Below are 8664 nucleotides of genomic sequence, written 5' to 3'. Positions count from 1 at the left end.
TGTTCTGGAATCAACCCGTAAATATCCACCATTCAACTTGCATAATACATTAAATTGTAACTATTTATATGATTCGATAGAGCTGTGCATATCAGTTAATTAAACTTAATGTCATATGTGTATTTATGATTACAAACAGTCACAATCTGATACGTATAAGTAGTTACAATAGTAATAAAGTATGAATAATGTTATGCTAAGGAATTGGCAGTCTTTCACAGTACGTCTGATATATTATGATATACATAACTAGATTACTAATAAAGTTAAACCACTAATGGCATAAGTGAATTCCTTTATGAGTACATTTTATGTTCACCAGGTATAATAACCACAAAATTATATAAAATTTGGATAAAACGTTCTACTGTAATACTGACAGATTATTTTACAAATCAGACTAAAACTTATTGTAGAATCTTATGTCAATAACAATGAATCTATTCACTAATTTGCTAAAAATCCTAGGAAGGCAGAGTGGTTGGGAGAGGAGGATAAGCCTGTCTCAGTTGTCCACCTACTAATCCATGTAAGATCAGTAGGCCAGTAGGGCTTATGAATGCTACTGGGCCTGGGACTGGCCATTAGTAAGCCCCTCTACAATCTGAAACTTCCTTGGTTTAATAATTCTAGGGTGAGATAAGGAATAAATTGCGGGGATAACACCCACACCACTAATAGTAAGCCAAAGGGGCATCATGACTACCTTTGGATCCAGAGTGGGATGGATGGGCTAACCGGATCATTCCCTATGCTACCAACTATGGTTATTAAAGGAAAAAAAATGTTATAAACCATATAAATTACAATTGAATAAATCTTGTTTCCGCTGCATCTGTATAATCTGTAAGGAAAAGTAATTTCTGTATGTTTAAATATGATATTTCTTTTATATGAGCAATGATTTCATTTCTGATTTATTTTTTCTATCTTTATCCAAGGCAGACATATTGATACTTATATTACTAGTAAGGGACATTACAAGTGGTATCAAAGCATATCTCTTGCCACCCTGTAGAAATTGTTAATGCATAGATGCAATAGTAAAATGAGTGACCAACTGAGCAATGACATTAGGGCATTCATGGAGCAAAATGAGAAAACCAATCAGTTGATCCCACAAACACTCCAAACCCTAAGCAACGATAATTCTAGAGCTACCCAAAATAATGGTAGGGACACCAACTCTCATCATTCCGAAAATAATCAAGGGAATGATAGTGCAAATACAAGGCCCACAAAACCATTCTTTTTACCTAGAGAAGAGTTCAGGGAAGAAGAAAATTATTGCCCTTTGGATAATGTAGATGAGATATTAAGAGCATATACAAACTTAGACCCAAAACTAAAAGCAAATGTGTCATTTAGAGATTACCATGAGGCCAAAACGAGGGCTATTCCCCAAGCTAAAAGGCCAAGGTATGGAAATAAAGACCTCAGGGAAAGAATCAGCAAAATCACCCTTCCCAATTTTGATGGGTCGAGAAAATTTTCTGCCAAATTATGGATCCAAAAACTTGATACCTATCTTTCCCTCAACCCTATGACAGAAGAAAATGCAATCCAATTTGCAGTATTACATCTCACAGGAGCTGCCCATGATTGGTGGCACCACGGTCTTGTCACCCTAGGTCACCAACATATCACTTCCTATGAAGAATTCACTAAGAAAATCATCAAAAGGTTCGATCAAAAACATCCACAATGGTACTTTAAGGAGCTAACCCGGTTAAAAAAAGAAGGGACTGTGAAAGAATTTGCCACTGAATTTTAAGGGTTAGCAATGATGGTACCAGAAATTTCTCAAGAGAGGCTCACTTACCTCTTTGTGGAAGGACTAAAAGACTCAATCTATAGTATAGTAGGTGCTATGGAACCAATCAGTCTAGAAGAAGCAATTTTGAAAGCAAAAAAATTTGATGCCCCCTCATGCAAAGAGAAACCTAAGAATCTCCAATCTAATACAAAAAGCCAGCATAAAGGAGAAAATCCCAGGAAAGATCATTATAATGAAAAGCCTTGCCACTATTGCAAGGAACCATGGGAGAAAGGTCACATTTGTAAAAATGGGGAATTTAAAAAACAACGTGATGAACTAAGGAGAAAAAATTTGTGCTTCAGATGTAAGGAACCATGGGAAAAAAATCATCATTGTAAAAAAATACAAGCACATCGCTTGGAAAGGGAGTTAGCAGATGAAATAGAAGAAAATTCACAAAAAAGGGCAAAACTTGATGTTACTGAACCTGTCATTCTAGCAACCATCTCACAAAATTCAGAACATAGACCCCTCAGACTGAAGGGCACTCTTCAAGGGCAAAGGGTAGTTGCTTTGGTGGATAGTGGCGCCTCCCACAACTTTATTAGCAAAGAACTAGTGGCTAGAAGGAAGTTAAAAACTCAAGAGTTTGAAGGATTCAAAGTAGCATTGGCCAATGGGTTCATAGCTCCTTGCAGACAACTCATTCCCCAAATGGAGCTCAACATGGGGAATCACACAATCAGGGATGACTTCTATGTAGTTACCCTTGACAATGATGCCATTTTAGGTAGACCATGGATCTCCCAAACATGGAAATTTGTTTTCAGCACAATGGAAGGGAGGTCACCCTAAAGGGGCTGCCGGATGGAACAACTAAAGTGATAACATGTAAAAAAATGAAAAAGATTCTTAGAAATGCGCAAGGGGAATGGATTGCTCGATGTCTGGTCTTAGATCAACCAACCCCACATGACAAGGCAATTCATATTGACATCCAACCAATTTTAAGAACACACAAGAAGGTCTTTGAGGATATTCCAATAGGACTCCCTCCTAGCCGAGGTTTTGAACACTCAATTGAGTTAGAAGAGGGTGCTAAACCAGTAATCACCACACCATATAGACATCCTTATAAATTTAAGGTAGAAATTGAGAAAACCATCAAAGAATTATTGGAGATGGGTCATATACAACCAAGTTCAAGTCCCTTTGCCTCGTCTGTAGTATTGGTGAAAAAGAAGGATGGGACAATGAGAATGTGTGTGGATTATAGGGCACTGAATAAGAAAACTATAAAAAATAGATACCCTATTCCCCGAATTGACGAACTGCTAGATGAACTTCATGGAGCCAAATATTTCTCAAAAATTGACTTAAGGTCGGGATATCATCAAATAAGAATGAGGAAAGAAGATGTGCCAAAAACTGCTTTTCGCTGTCACTATGGGCATTTCGAATTCTTGGTGCTACCATTTGGCCTCACAAATGCCCTGGCAATGTTCCAATCTTGCATGAATCACACTTTTCGCAAATTCCTAAGTAAATGTTTACTTGTGTTTTTCGATGACCTCCTTATTTACAGTCAAACATGGGAGGAACACCTACAACACATCGAGGAGGTATTGAGTATTCTTGAATCAGAATCATTGTATGCCAAAGCCTCCAAGTGTGAGTTTGGCTTAGAAGAAATTCTTTATCTTGGTCACAAAATTAACTCCCAAGGAGTCAGCGTTGATGAGGAGAAAATCAAAGCCATCAAAGAGTGGCCAAAACCAAGGAGTTTGACCCAATTAAGAGGATTTGTTGGGTTATGCAGCTACTATAGGATATTTGTTAAAGAGTTCTCTAAAATAGCAGCACCTCTCACAGATTTGACAAAAAAAGGGGCTTTCTCATGGAGTGAAATATCACAGCAAGCCTTTGAAACACTTAAGGAGGCAATGAGTTCATGTCCGGTCCTAGCAATTCCGGACTTCACCTAACCCTTTGAGTTACAATGTGATGCTCTGGGTGACATAATAGGGGCAGTTCTCATGCAAAGCAAGCACCCTATTGCCTTTGAAATCCGTAAATTATCAGAGAAAGAAAAACACTACTTCATCTACGATAAGGAAATGCTAGCTATTATGCACACTTTTGCAAAGTTTAGACAGTACCTAGTCAGAGGAAAATTCAATGTAAAGACCGACCACAATAGTCTCAGATTCTTCATGAACCAAAAGGATCTTAATGACCGCCAACAGAAATGGGTGAGCAAAATTCAAGCATATGATTTTGATATAGAATATGTGAAGGGAGCAAGGAATGTGGTAGCTGATGCTTTATCCAGATGGTCCTATTTGAATACTCTAACTAGGATTACTGGGGATTGGAAATCCAAAATCATAGTAGAATATGCAAAAATTCTTTAGCTACTGAAATAATGGAAGGGAATTTGCCAAGTGAGGATTACAAGGTGATGGAAGAATTGATCTTCTATAAAAACAAGATTTTCCTTGCATCAAATTCCAAATTCAAGGGAACAATTTTAAAGGAATATCATGATAATCCCTTGGTAGGGCACCAAGGCTATTATAAAACATACAAGCAAATAAGAGAAAAATTTTCATGGAAGGGACTCAAGGGAGATGTTTTAAGGTATGTTCAGGAATGCATGACCTGTCAAAAGAATAAAGTGGAACAAACACACCCGGTCGGGCTCCTAAAACCGTTGCCCATTCCTAATAACAAATGGGAAAGTATTTCTATGGATTTTATTACCGGCCTACCCAGAGTTCAGGGAAAAGATTGCATTTATGTGGTGGTAGACCGATTAACCAAATATGCCCATTTTTTTGGCATTTCCACCGCGTATCGAGCACACCATGTAGCTGAAGTTTTCTTCCAAGAAGTATTTCGATTACACAGGTTACCAAAGAATATTGTAAGCGATCGTGATAGCCGCTTCCTCAGTCAGTTTTGGCAAGAATTGTTCAAATTAGCAGGGACAACCCTCACCCCTAGTACTAGTTATCATCCCTAGACAGATGGGCAAACTGAAATAGTAAATAAATGGCTAGAAGGATATTTGAGGAATTATGTTACAAATCAGTAGAATTCATGGATTAAGTGGTTGCATTTAGGGGAATATTGTTACAATACAACCTATCATATGTCTATTGGCATGAGCCCCTTTAAGGCTCTCTATGGATATGAAACAATGACTTTTGGAGGATTAGCAATCCAAGAAAGTAGAGTGCCAAGTGCTAAAGACTTTATACAGCAAAATGTGGATATTCTGAATTCCTTGAAAGATAACTTACACCACTCTCAAAATTAGCAAAAAATGTACGCAGACCATCATCGAGAAGAAAGGACTTTTGAAGAAGGTGACTTGGTTTTTTTAAGGCTTCAGCCTTATAGGCAGTCATCCCTGAAGTCCAATGGTGCTAAGAAACTCAAACCACGATTTTATGGCCCTTATAAGGTATTGCGGAAAATAGGAGAGGTAGCTTATGAGATTGAGCTTCCGGCAAACAACAGGATCCATAACATCTTTCATGTGTCTAGACTTAAGAGAGTTTTGGGGAAACATGTTGCTCCCTGTGCTGATCTACGTCCTCTTGATGATGAAGGCAAACTCTTATTAAAACCCGAACTAATATTGAATATGAGGGAAAAAAAGTTGAGGAACAAAACCATTCTGGAGTTCTTGGTTAAATGGAAAGGGTTGCCCGAAGAAGATGCTACTTGGGAAGGGGAGGAAATTTTTAATCACCCCCAACACAAAATTTGCTTGTGGACAAGCAAACTCAAGAGGGGAGGACTATCATATCCTATGATAAATGTACAAAATGTTAACATCTATGTAATACAATCTCTGTTCCAGATTTTAGATTTTTTGTCTTATATTAATCTTTTATTAAATTAATTAATTTAATGATGACAAAGCTAATTCAATTAATCATTATTCTTAATTTAATAAATAACTTAGAGTTTATTATATACGATGCCTAAAGTATTAAGCATCGATTACTAATTATGGTGTTTAAAACAAAAGTCACGATTGTAGGAAGACATGCATCTTTCTGACTAGTTGTGACTTTCTAATATGCTTTATGAAGGAATATATATATCGGGTTTTGGTGAATTAGGGAGAGGATACGGAAAAGGAAGAAAGAGAATTGAATATTGAGGGAGTGAAACCAATCGCAGTTTTGATTCATCAAATAAACCAATCATCCCAGGTATGACGCATACTCAGAAAATATGCTGATTAGTTTTAACGTTTCAGGTTGACTTGTAACGTGCACAGTATTTAGATTCATGGTTATACATACAACGGTAATTTGTATCAATTCCAGATTCATGTGTTCTGGAATCAACCCGTAAATATCCACCATTCAACTTGCATAATACATTAAACTGTAACTATTTATATGATTCGATAGAGCTGTGCATATCAGTTAATTAAACTTAATGTCATATGTGTATTTATGATTACAAATAGTCACAATCTGATATGTATAAGCAGTTACAATAGTAATAAAGTATGAATAATGTTATGCTAAGGAATTGGCAGTCTTTCACAGTACATCTGATATATTATGATATACATAACTAGATTACTAATAAAGTTAAACCACTAGTGGCATAAGTGAATTCCTTAATGAGTACATTTTCTGTTCACCAAGTATAATAACCATAAAATTATATAAAATTTGGATAAAACATTCTGCTGTAATACTGACAGATTATTTTACAAATCAGAAACTAAAACTTACTGTAGAATCTTATGTCAATAACAATGAATCTATTCACTAATTTGCTAAAAATCCCAGGAAGGCAGAGTGGTTGGGAGAGGAGGATAAGCCTATCTCAGTTGTCCACCTACTAATCCATGTAAGATCAGTAGGCCAGTAGGGCTTATGATTGCTACTGGGCCTAGGACTAGCCATTAATAAGCCCCTCTACAATCTGAAACTTCCTTGGTTTAATAATTTTAGGGTGAGACAAGGAATAAATTGCGGGGATAAGACCCACACCACTAATAGTAAGCCAAAGGGGCATCATGATTGCCTTTGGATCCAGAGTGGGATGGATGGGCTAACTGGATCATTCCCTGTGCTACCAACTATGGTTATTAAAGGAAAAAAAATGTTATAAACCATATAAATTACAATTGAATAAATCTTGTTTCCGCTGCATCTGTATAATCTGTAAGGAAAAGTAATTTCTGTATGTTTAAATATGATATTTCTTTTATATGAGCAATGATTTCATTTCTGATTTATTTTTTCTATCTTTATCCCAGGCAAACATATTGATACTTATATTACTAGTAAGGGACATTACATGGATCGCCCACTGAATGTAGAGTGTAACAACAAGATCAACACTATAAAAGGTGGAAATTCTCCTACAAACACTATCCCAATGTGGCACAAACACCCAAGTGTCTCATACCCAAACTAATATGAAATGCATTTCCTAAGTAAACTTAAGTAAAGTGTAATAATATCCAAGATGAATAATTATTTACACCAACAGTTTTGAAATCAATAAGTAATTTAATGTCTTTATCAAAGTTTTTATCCTGAATACCTTCAATAGCCAGGCATTTCCCTAACCCTACCGCAAGTGATTCTATTATTTCTGAAACATGAAATTTGACAGGAAGGGGACCAATGTTGACCCAATGCAGTTTGCTATTGAATTCAAAAGCTTTAGGGTTAAAATTAGGAACCCAATCAATGCAATGAAAGATACAACCATTAAGCAATTTCTCCTTACTTCTAAGCAAATTTTGCTTAACACTTGAGTCTATGCATGTAATTAGAATGCAATGAGAACCCAGATTATAGGTGCTTACTAGGTTGTGAAATTTAGTTTCCCACCAACCTTTCATATCTTCAAAGGAATAATGAGAGCCTCGCCAATTAGCAATGAATCTCTTTCTTTGGTGAAAGTTGATGTTCTACTGGAGAATCTCTAAATCCAGCCTGATCTCCATTTTTTGACCTACTAGGTTTGATGGGTTCGACCACGACCGCTCTTCCTTCTTCGCAGTATGAGGAGGAGTTGCTTTCCTGAGTTTGTTAACCATGGAAAATTCCACCGTAGTTTGCCATGAAATTCCACGGTTTGTAGGATTTGCCTTAAGCCATCTTTGGTTCAACACCTTTCTGTATTCCGTAGCTTGTCCCACCAATTTGTTGAAATGCCCTGAGGGATGGGGGGAGGATGGGGGAAAGCAAGCATATTTAGTGCCCTCGAGCAACAAATTGTTCAAAATTGCAGAGCAATTTTGTGCCCTAAGGGAATCGAATTAGGGCTTGTGAGGGTTTGAAGGGATTTCCTCCAATGCTTGGTCTTTTTCCCTTGGGACACTGCTTGCCAAGCCCCATCCACTTCGCTCCTAGTTGGCTTACACTTGGAAGGAGGAAAAACCGTGAGACGTATGATAGAGTGCTGATCGATAGCAATAACTCTCACTAATCATCGAAAATTTGCAGATTCACTAATTATAATTACCATTACATAAACATGAAAAAAAAATTATATATATTTTTTTATTATTATATTTTAAATTTTATATATTTTATTTATATTTTAATAAATATTTTATTTTATTTTTAATGTACTTTATTTATATTTTTTAAAATGTATTTCTATATTTAATTATATATATTAAATTTTAAATTATATTATATGATTCATAAATAAATGCATATTCTATATTGAATTATATAATATAAAATATATTATATTTTTTAAGTACTTTATAGTATAATAAATTTTATGCACTACATAAAATTTATTATAATATAAATTTTATATGCTTTATTATGATTCAAAAGTGAATAAGCTTTCACTTATAATTAAAAATCACTAAAGTAAATTATAACTGAAAGTTTATTCAC

The sequence above is a fragment of the Cryptomeria japonica genome, chromosome 6, assembly GCF_030272615.1.
Source record: "Cryptomeria japonica chromosome 6, Sugi_1.0, whole genome shotgun sequence".
NCBI lineage: Eukaryota > Viridiplantae > Streptophyta > Pinopsida > Cupressales > Cupressaceae > Cryptomeria > Cryptomeria japonica.
This window is presented reverse-complemented; position numbering follows the sequence as displayed.